Raw genomic sequence first — 8,585 nt, 5'->3', positions numbered from 1 at the left:
TTCCAATGGACTCATTTCCAGTCGCATGGAGCCAATCAAGCTGCAGGTCAGAGCTCTACATCTTGAACTTCTGGAGTTTCTAGTGATTCCGGAGATGACTCATGACCTTGTCCTCAGCTTACCCTGGCTCAAGATCCACAACCCCCATATTGATTGGGAGTCCTCGCAAATCTTATCCTGGAGCGCCTACTGTCATTAAAGTTGCCTCACGCCCGTTTACTCGCTTCGAGTGTCCTCCAAATCAGGAAAGAACTTCTTCAGGAAGCCTATCAGGAATAATCAGATATGTTTTCCGAGCAAGCAGCCGATCAATTACCCCCCCGTAGACCATGGGACTGTCCAAAAGATCTGATCCCTGGTAAGATGCCACCCTGAGGTCGCACGTATCCCCTGTCTTTGCCAGAGACCCAAGCTATGATTGATTATATTAAGTCAAATCTCCAAAAAGGTTTCATTCATACCTCTACCTCTCCAGCTGGAGCTGGTTTCTTTTTCGTAAAGAAGGATGGGAGGGGGGGGGGGGGTTTAAGACTGTGTAATGACTATCGTGGCTTGAATGATATCACCATCAAGAATAGATACCCGTTGCCATTGATCACGGAGCTGTTCGATAAGGTTTGCGGAGCCCACGTTTTCACGTAGCTTGATTTAAGGGGAGCTTATAACCTCATACGCATCGGACAGGGGGACGAGTGGAAGACCACTTTTAATACCAGGGATGGGCATTATGAGTATTTGGTAATGCCATTTGGTCCCAGTAATGCTTCCAGGGATTTGTAAATTAAATCTTTCGTGACATGATTTACCAGAGTGTTGTGGTCTATTTGGACGACATTTTAATTTTTTCCAGAAACCTCATGGAACTTAGGATACAGGTCAAGGAAGTTCTTCACTGTCTCCGTAAGAACCATTTGTATTGCAAAATCTCCAAATGCACCTTCGAAATACCGTCAATTCCTTTCCTCAGATATATCATCTCAGGCACAGAGCTTCGTATGGATCCAGAAAAAGTTAAAGCCATCTGGGATTGGACTCAACCACTCTTCCTGAAGGCAGTGCAAAGATTCCTGGGTTTTGCTAATTACTATTGGAAATTTATTAAAGGTTTCTCCACCATCCTAGCACCCATTACCGCCCTGATCAAGAAAGGCTCTAATCCTAGTCTTTGGCCTCCTGAAGCTGTGGAGGCATTTTCTCGGTTGAAATCGGCCTTCATGTCAGCTCGGGTGCTCCAGCAGCCTAATCTTGAGAAATCTTTTTTCCTGGATGTTGGTCTCAGAGCTGTCCTTTCACAGTACTCTTCAGATGAGAAATTACATCCGTGTGGCTACTACACCCAGAAATTTTTGCCTGCAGAATGGAACTATTCCATAGGAGACCAGAAACTTTTGGCCATAAAATCTGCCTATTACCATCTACACTGATCACAAGAATTTTCTCTACATTAAGACCGCTGAATGTCTTAATACCCATCAAGCTAGATGTGCACTCTTTTTCACTCATTTTTCATTTATCATTAAGTATCGGCCCGGGACTCTCAATGCAAAAGCTCACGCTTTGTCTTGCTTCCTGACCACCTCAGACAAAGAGAGTTCAGTTGAAAAGAGTTTAATTCTTAAACCAGTCTCCATCTCCGCAGCTCCCATCTCCCTAGGTCCTCCTCCAGGAAGGTCGTCTGTTCCAGTTGAGCTCCGCCCAAAATTGTTGCAGTGGGCTCATATCTCCAAGATCTCCTGTCACCCAGGAGCACAAAAAATGTTTGAATTCCTGCAAAGGACTTATTGGTGGCCCACCATGAGGAAAGATATACATGATTTCATCAGCTCGTGCTCTCAATGTACCCAACACAAAATTCCTTGTCTACCTCCTGCCGGGTTACTCCATCCTTTGTCCATTCCTAGAAGGCCCTGGACCCATATTTCTGTGGACTTTCTCACTGAGTTACCCCTTTCCAAGGGCTATAACACCATCTGGGTGATCGTTGTTCGTTTCTCGAAAATGGCACATTTCGTTCCCTTGACAGGTCTACCTACAGCTCCCAAATTGGCTCAAATGTTCATCCAAGAACATTTTTGGTTGCATGAATTTCCACAGGAGGTGGTCTCCAACCCAGTAGTGCAATTCACAGCAAGGTTCTGGAAAGCTCTCTGTTCTGCATTACAAATTAAGTTTTCTTCTGCCTACCACCCACAAACCAATGGACAAACCGAAAGAGTCATTCAGGACCTAGAGATGTTCCTTCGCATTTATCTCTCTCCTTCACAGGACAACTGGGTGGAGTTATTGCCCTGGGCAGAATTTGCCCATAATCATCAGTACCATACTTCCACTGGCGAGACTCCATTCTACATCAATTATGGATTTCATCCGTGTGTTCCAAAAGGACCACTTTTCCCTTCGAAAGATGTTGCTGCTCCACTCTACAGCAGTTCAGTCACATCTGGAATAAGGTTCATGCTAGCTTTAAGAGAATCTCCATCAGATATAAACTCTTCGCGGACAAAAAACGTCGGCCAGCTCCTTAGTACAAGGTTGGCGACAGGGTATGGCTCTCCACTCGCAACCCATGTCTAAAATTGGCCACTATGAAATTTGCTCCAAGATTCATTGGTCCTTACTCAGTCCTGCAAGTCCTGAATCCTGTTGTCTGCAAATTGACTCTGCCATCTCACTTTCGAATACTGAACTCTTTCCATGTTTCTCTCCTCTGCCCTCTCATTTTAAATAATTTCTATTCGGATTCACCTAGACCAACCCCGATGGAGCCCGAAGTGGGAACAGAACTTGAGATCAAGTCTATTCTCGATTCTCATTATTATCATAAGAATCTGCAGTACCTGGTGGAATGGAAAGGTTATGGACCTGAGGAGAGAAGTTGGGTAAAGGCTACCGATGTTTCCGCTCCATGCCTAGTTCGGATCTTTCACTCCAAGTATCCAATGAAGCCAGGAAAGTGTACAGGGGCCACTCCTAGAGGAGGGGGTACTATCACAGATAGGGAGTGGTGACCGCCACGCTTAACCTTCCGCCACATGCTGGGTCTCTGGGACAGTCCCCCGGGTGGGCTCCCGGCATCACTCCAGACCATAAATTCTCAAACTTGGTCCTCAGGAACCCACACAGTGCATGTTTTGCAGGTAACCCAGCAGGTGCACAGGTGTATTAATTACTCACTGACACATTTTAAAAGGTCCGCATGTGGAGCTAATTATTTACTTGTGGTTCTGTGAGGAGACCTACAAAACATGCACTGTGTAGGGTCCTGAGGACCGAGTTTGAGAACCTGTGCTCCAGACAATGGGCGCCGCCATTGTGCCCGTCGCCCATGTTGGTGGTATTTGCTTCAGAACCACTCTTCTGTGGTTGTGTAATGTCCACAAAAATCTCAACATCTTTTTTACCAAAATCCATGACAGCTCTACCATGCTGTTTCCTACGAAAATCCTCATCATAAATCCTACAAGCTGTCCCTCGCCCTGATCTTGCTAGTTCTTTCAACAAATACATATATTTGATTACGTTCAAATGCTCTTGTGGTCTAGTCTCCAAATAACAGGCTGCAGAGACCAGCATACCTTTTTGCCAATTTGAATATGATTTATACGCCTCCTCACCTATACCCGATTTCCCTCTGGCTGCAGCTAATGCCTTCTTCGCTTTGCTTGTTAACGAAAACATGTTAACATATCTGCCCTCACGTATGCGATCCCTAATTCTGGGCCGTATCCCTCTTAAAACAGCCGTATTAGCACATTGCAGAGAATCCTCAGGATCCTCCTCCGAGGACATGCTAGAACTGCTGTGTTTGCACTTCCTTTTGTGTTTTCTCTTACAACCACTGGAATCACTATCCTCTGAGTCTGAGGACTCCGAGGAAGATGTGGATGAACCACTCTCCTTCCTGCACCTGCGTCTACATTTACGCTTATCCACGACTTTTTGCTTGCATGTTTTCTCTGTAACCTTTGACTTATTGACTGAGCTGGCTTCCGCATCCCTCCTGATGGGCCTCAAGGTCAAAATAAGACTCACTATCACACCTTCCGCCATCGTCCTGACTGGATTCGACCACAGCCGGTGATTCCTCTGAATCCTCCTGTAGCTCAGGGACAATCAAAGACTCTGCAGGAGAAATGCAGGGGGAAACATCCACTAGACACTCATCAAGTATCTCATGACCATCCCTTTCCCTGCGTGCTCTAGCATGTGAACCAGCAGCCGCTGCTTCGCTTACACTACCAATGAACGCCTCTGCCCACCACGGTCCCACGCGGGCCCTCCGAAACATGCAATCCTGAGGTAACACCTCTCAATGCTACTGCTCCCCGCATCACCCCACTCCGTCATTCCACCAGGGTGCAAATGCTCCGAGACACCGTACCTTCCATTTGCGCTTCCAAAGCAGTGGAACTCACACTCATTAATCCTGGTGGGCTTCTGACTCCTCAAAACTCTCCCCTCTGCATGACCAGCAGTAAGAACGGGGATAAGTGCTGATATCACTGAGGTGCATATGGACGCCACCTCAGACGAATTCCAGCCAGCAACTTTGCGCCCTCCCGCCTGGCGACAGCACCCTGAATGCACTGCATCTGCATATGACTGACCAGGGACCGTGAGCCTGCCTTGTGTTCCTTCAGAAACCACAGTTCTGCCCCTCACACTCAAGTTGAAAGGCTCAATTCTTCGCTGCACGCCAGCATTAGCGAGGCCTAAAGTACCCGTTTGCTGACCAACTCCCTTTTTACTTCCATTGCCACCCCGTAAACTGGCCCTTTCCCTGCTACCGACTCCATTGGGTGCTCCTAATCCTTGCACTGCTAATTGTTTTATGTGTTCCCTTAGCTTCCCTTCCAGACTGCTCACCTCTAGAAAGTCCGGTTCTGTCACTGGTCCCCCGGCCTCTGCGTGATGCAGTTCTGCCTGCTACAGCTCTCTCTGGAGGTCGAGCCCGATGGTGCTACTACAACCCACATTCACTACACTCCACCATAATCCTGTACCATAATGCCCTGGCCCCCTCCTGACACTGACTCCGTGGTACCCATTTCTCCGCTTTCAATAAAACGGATAGGGGGACCCGCAGCACGACTGGGCCTAGGCATGTTAAAGGAAAGAATAGATTAGATAAAGGAAAGAGTAGAGAAAAAAGAGGGGAGAAAAATAGAGAATAGTAAAGAATGAAAGGAAATTGAAAAGAAAATACAACAAAATTCACAGTTATAAAAAGTTCAGTACAACACAAACATAGAGCACATCACTGTTCAATGTTTCCTGAGGAAAAGAGGGATAACTTAATCAGTCCTCGCCTCATAAGGGCTAAGCCCTTCCCATCACCTGATTTCTCAGCAACCCCATAGGCCAAGCAGTTACCGTAGAAACACCACTACATGTCCTTGCTGCTTCATTCAGTATACTCAGAATTTTTTGTTACTATAGATGTATTAAATGTCCTCCTTTCTCTCTCTCACACACACACACACACACACACACACACACACACACACACACACACACACACACACACACACAAACTCACCACAACGGGCCACCTCTCTGTTTTTAGGCTGAGCCGGCTGCTTCTACAACTCACTGCAGCACGGACTACAGCAGTCAGCGCACACCCCCTCCTGGCAGCCCCGCCCCTTCCAGTCAGTCCAGTGCCAATCAGAGGCATGTAGGTGCGAGCGGGGAGCAAATTCCCGGGTTGCACCTTTCAGACCTAAGCCGGGTTGGGACCTGTCAGACATACCAAAATCCCAGGTCGATGCGCGTTCATGGCAAGAACCCTGGATTTTGGAGGATGTCTGAAAGGGGTATAAGTCGCACATCAAAGACCTGGGTGCAAGCACTAAAAACAAAGACAAATTGCACAGTATAAACTTTGCAAAAGATGTGATCTGCTCACTGATTGCTGCATAGTGGGTGCATACATACACATACAGTATCTACACATGCTCCCATTATGCATACACCTCACTGGGAGCCGGCGGGTGCATCATTGAGTCTTATGGGAGTTTGCTGCCATGGACATCGCAATCTGGCTACAGCAAGCTACTAGACTCAGGAAGGCTGAAGCAAGACACATCTGTATGATGAGTGACACCAGGAATGACTGAGATGCTCAGACAGAAGTATTGTACTGTATTTTTCTTTACATTTTGTGTCTTAGTTGTATCGCAGATGCAGCAAATAGCCACTTACAATGTACCGGAGACACTAGGCTGTGACTTTAATCACACAGGAATTGGTTTTACACAGGTACAAAGTAGAAGATGAATCACAACAGGACTTGATGTGAAAAATCTGTGGCTGCTTGCATCAGAGGCCTATTAATACAGATTTAGATTCCGTGGCACACAGATGTACAAATGTCGCAAAACCCACCACTCTGTGTATGATAATAATGCAAATTTAGAGAAGGTTGCGAGAGGAAAAGAAGACTCTTGTGTGGGCGCACTCGTTATGTTAGTGAAAAATATGTTGAATAGGTGATTTAAAATTAAATTTATTAGATGCATAAAATATTATAGTATCCCACAATTACATATGCACAAGAAAACAGTAACAGTATACTGGTAAATATAAAGATCTAAAATTAAAATATGTTCTGGTATCTATCTCAATAATAGATTGATGAGCGACTGCAGACACTGTCAGTACTGCAACATTATCTCATCACACCAGCACAAGCAATGCTTGTATTTAATGAGACCTCAATGGGTTAAAGTCACAAAATAGAATTTCAGGACCTTTAATATCCAATAGCCATTACCCTTATTGCTAACTATTTAATATGGGGAGCATGTGACGGAGCCTAACAGGTCTGTGGCCTATAGGTAATCAATTGGATATAACAGATTAGAATCCAGGCATGAGCTTTAGAGTTAGGTCAGAAGGAAGAGAATAGTGGTGATCCTGCTGTTAGTGTTCTGGCACTACTCCATACTTGCCTACCTGACCCTGTCCATGAGGGAGAAAAGGCTCTGTTCCTGGACTTTCCTGGTAATGTATGATTGCCATCACCTGTGGTGAGCTAGTTAATTGATAAGAAAGGTGTTTTACAACAGGTGATGGCAATCATACATTACCAGGAAAGTCCAGGAACAGAGCATTTTCTCCCTCATAGAGAGGGTCAGGTAGGCAAGTATGCACTACTCCCTTCTCTTTTCCTACTTTGTGGACTCTCATCCATGATTCAGAGAATTCCCTGTTTAACGCGGACAGCAGATCCACGCTTTACAAACCTGTGAATTCCTTCTGTTACCACTCTCTCTCTCAGGGATATCCTGAGACATCATTTCAGGTGCACTCTCATTAGTGGTTCAGGATATGTGTCTTATTGTCTACTATCATACCACACCGTATACGCTCAATCTCGTCTGATCTTGGAAGATAAACGGTGTTGGGCCTGATCAGTACCTGGAAGGGTGACCCCCAGGGAATACTACGTGTAGTAGCATACACTACAATTTTCCTGATTTAACACTAACAGCAGATTCACCACTATTCTCTTCCTTCTGACCTAACTCTAAAGCTCATGCCTGGATTCTAATCTGTTATATCCAATTGATTACCTATAGGCCACAGACCTGTTAGGCTCCGTCACATGCTCCCCATGTTAAATAGTTAGCAATAAGGGTAATGGCTATTGGATATTAAAGATCCTGAAATTCCATTTTGTGACTTTAACCCATTGAGGTCTCATTAAATACAAGCATTGCTTGTGCTGGTGTGATGAGATAATGTTGCAGTACTGACAGTGTCTGCAGTCGCTCATCAATCTATTATTGATATAGATAACCAGAACATATTTTAATTGTAGATCTTTATATTTACCAGTATACAATTACTGTTTTCTTGTGCATATGTAATTGTGGGATACTATAATATTTTATGTATCTAATAAAATTTGATTTTAAATCACCTATTTAACATATTTTTCACTAACATAATAATAACGAGTGCGCCCACACAAGAGTCTTCTTTTCCTCTCGCAACCTTCTCTAGCTACATTACTGACTCTGGGCGCACCACCAGATGGGCATAATTAGGGAGTTGGTATACTCCCAGGGGATTACCCAATTCTGGTTGTATAATTAACTAACGTATTTTAGGTAGACTTGTGCGGAATCATCAACCTCTATTCATTAATAATGCAAATTTGTCAGTTGTTTAAATTAGGTGAATAAAAAAATACACATTTTGAATGAAAAAGGAGCTCTGCATGGCTGAGTAGCCTGGGACCTGGATTGCTACGGGGGGCTATTTGGTGTGACCTGAAGTAACAGTATAAAGCAACAAATCTGCATCCCAAACAAAAATATGTATTACATTTCTTCCTATTAAACCTTCAGTCTATCAATTTTTTCATGCTGTTTTTTAAACATCTTTTTGTGATACATGACATCCTACATAGATTTGATGTCTGTTACTCTGCTCGAATCAAATCTAAATGCCAAAATGTAGAATTATCTGCACCATTTAATTATACAGGGTCACTATAACAGAAACACACTTTCAACAATTATATAAACCAAAGTATTATTGATATAGGCCCTCATTTCGAGTTGATTGCACCAAGC

At 44.5% G+C, this 8,585-nt stretch overlaps 1 pseudogene; it reads left to right on the top strand.

Annotated features, from left to right (window-relative positions):
• The first annotated feature begins 7,344 nt into the window (after nucleotides 1-7,344).
• On the top strand, nucleotides 7,345-7,463 carry LOC134896467 (5S ribosomal RNA; annotated as a pseudogene).
• Nucleotides 7,464-8,585: the final 1,122 nt, after the last annotated feature.

Source organism: Pseudophryne corroboree, chromosome 3, assembly GCF_028390025.1.
Source record: "Pseudophryne corroboree isolate aPseCor3 chromosome 3, aPseCor3.hap2, whole genome shotgun sequence".
NCBI lineage: Eukaryota > Metazoa > Chordata > Amphibia > Anura > Myobatrachidae > Pseudophryne > Pseudophryne corroboree.
The sequence above is the reverse complement of the archived record's forward strand: the minus strand, read 5'-3'. Positions and strand labels throughout refer to the sequence as shown.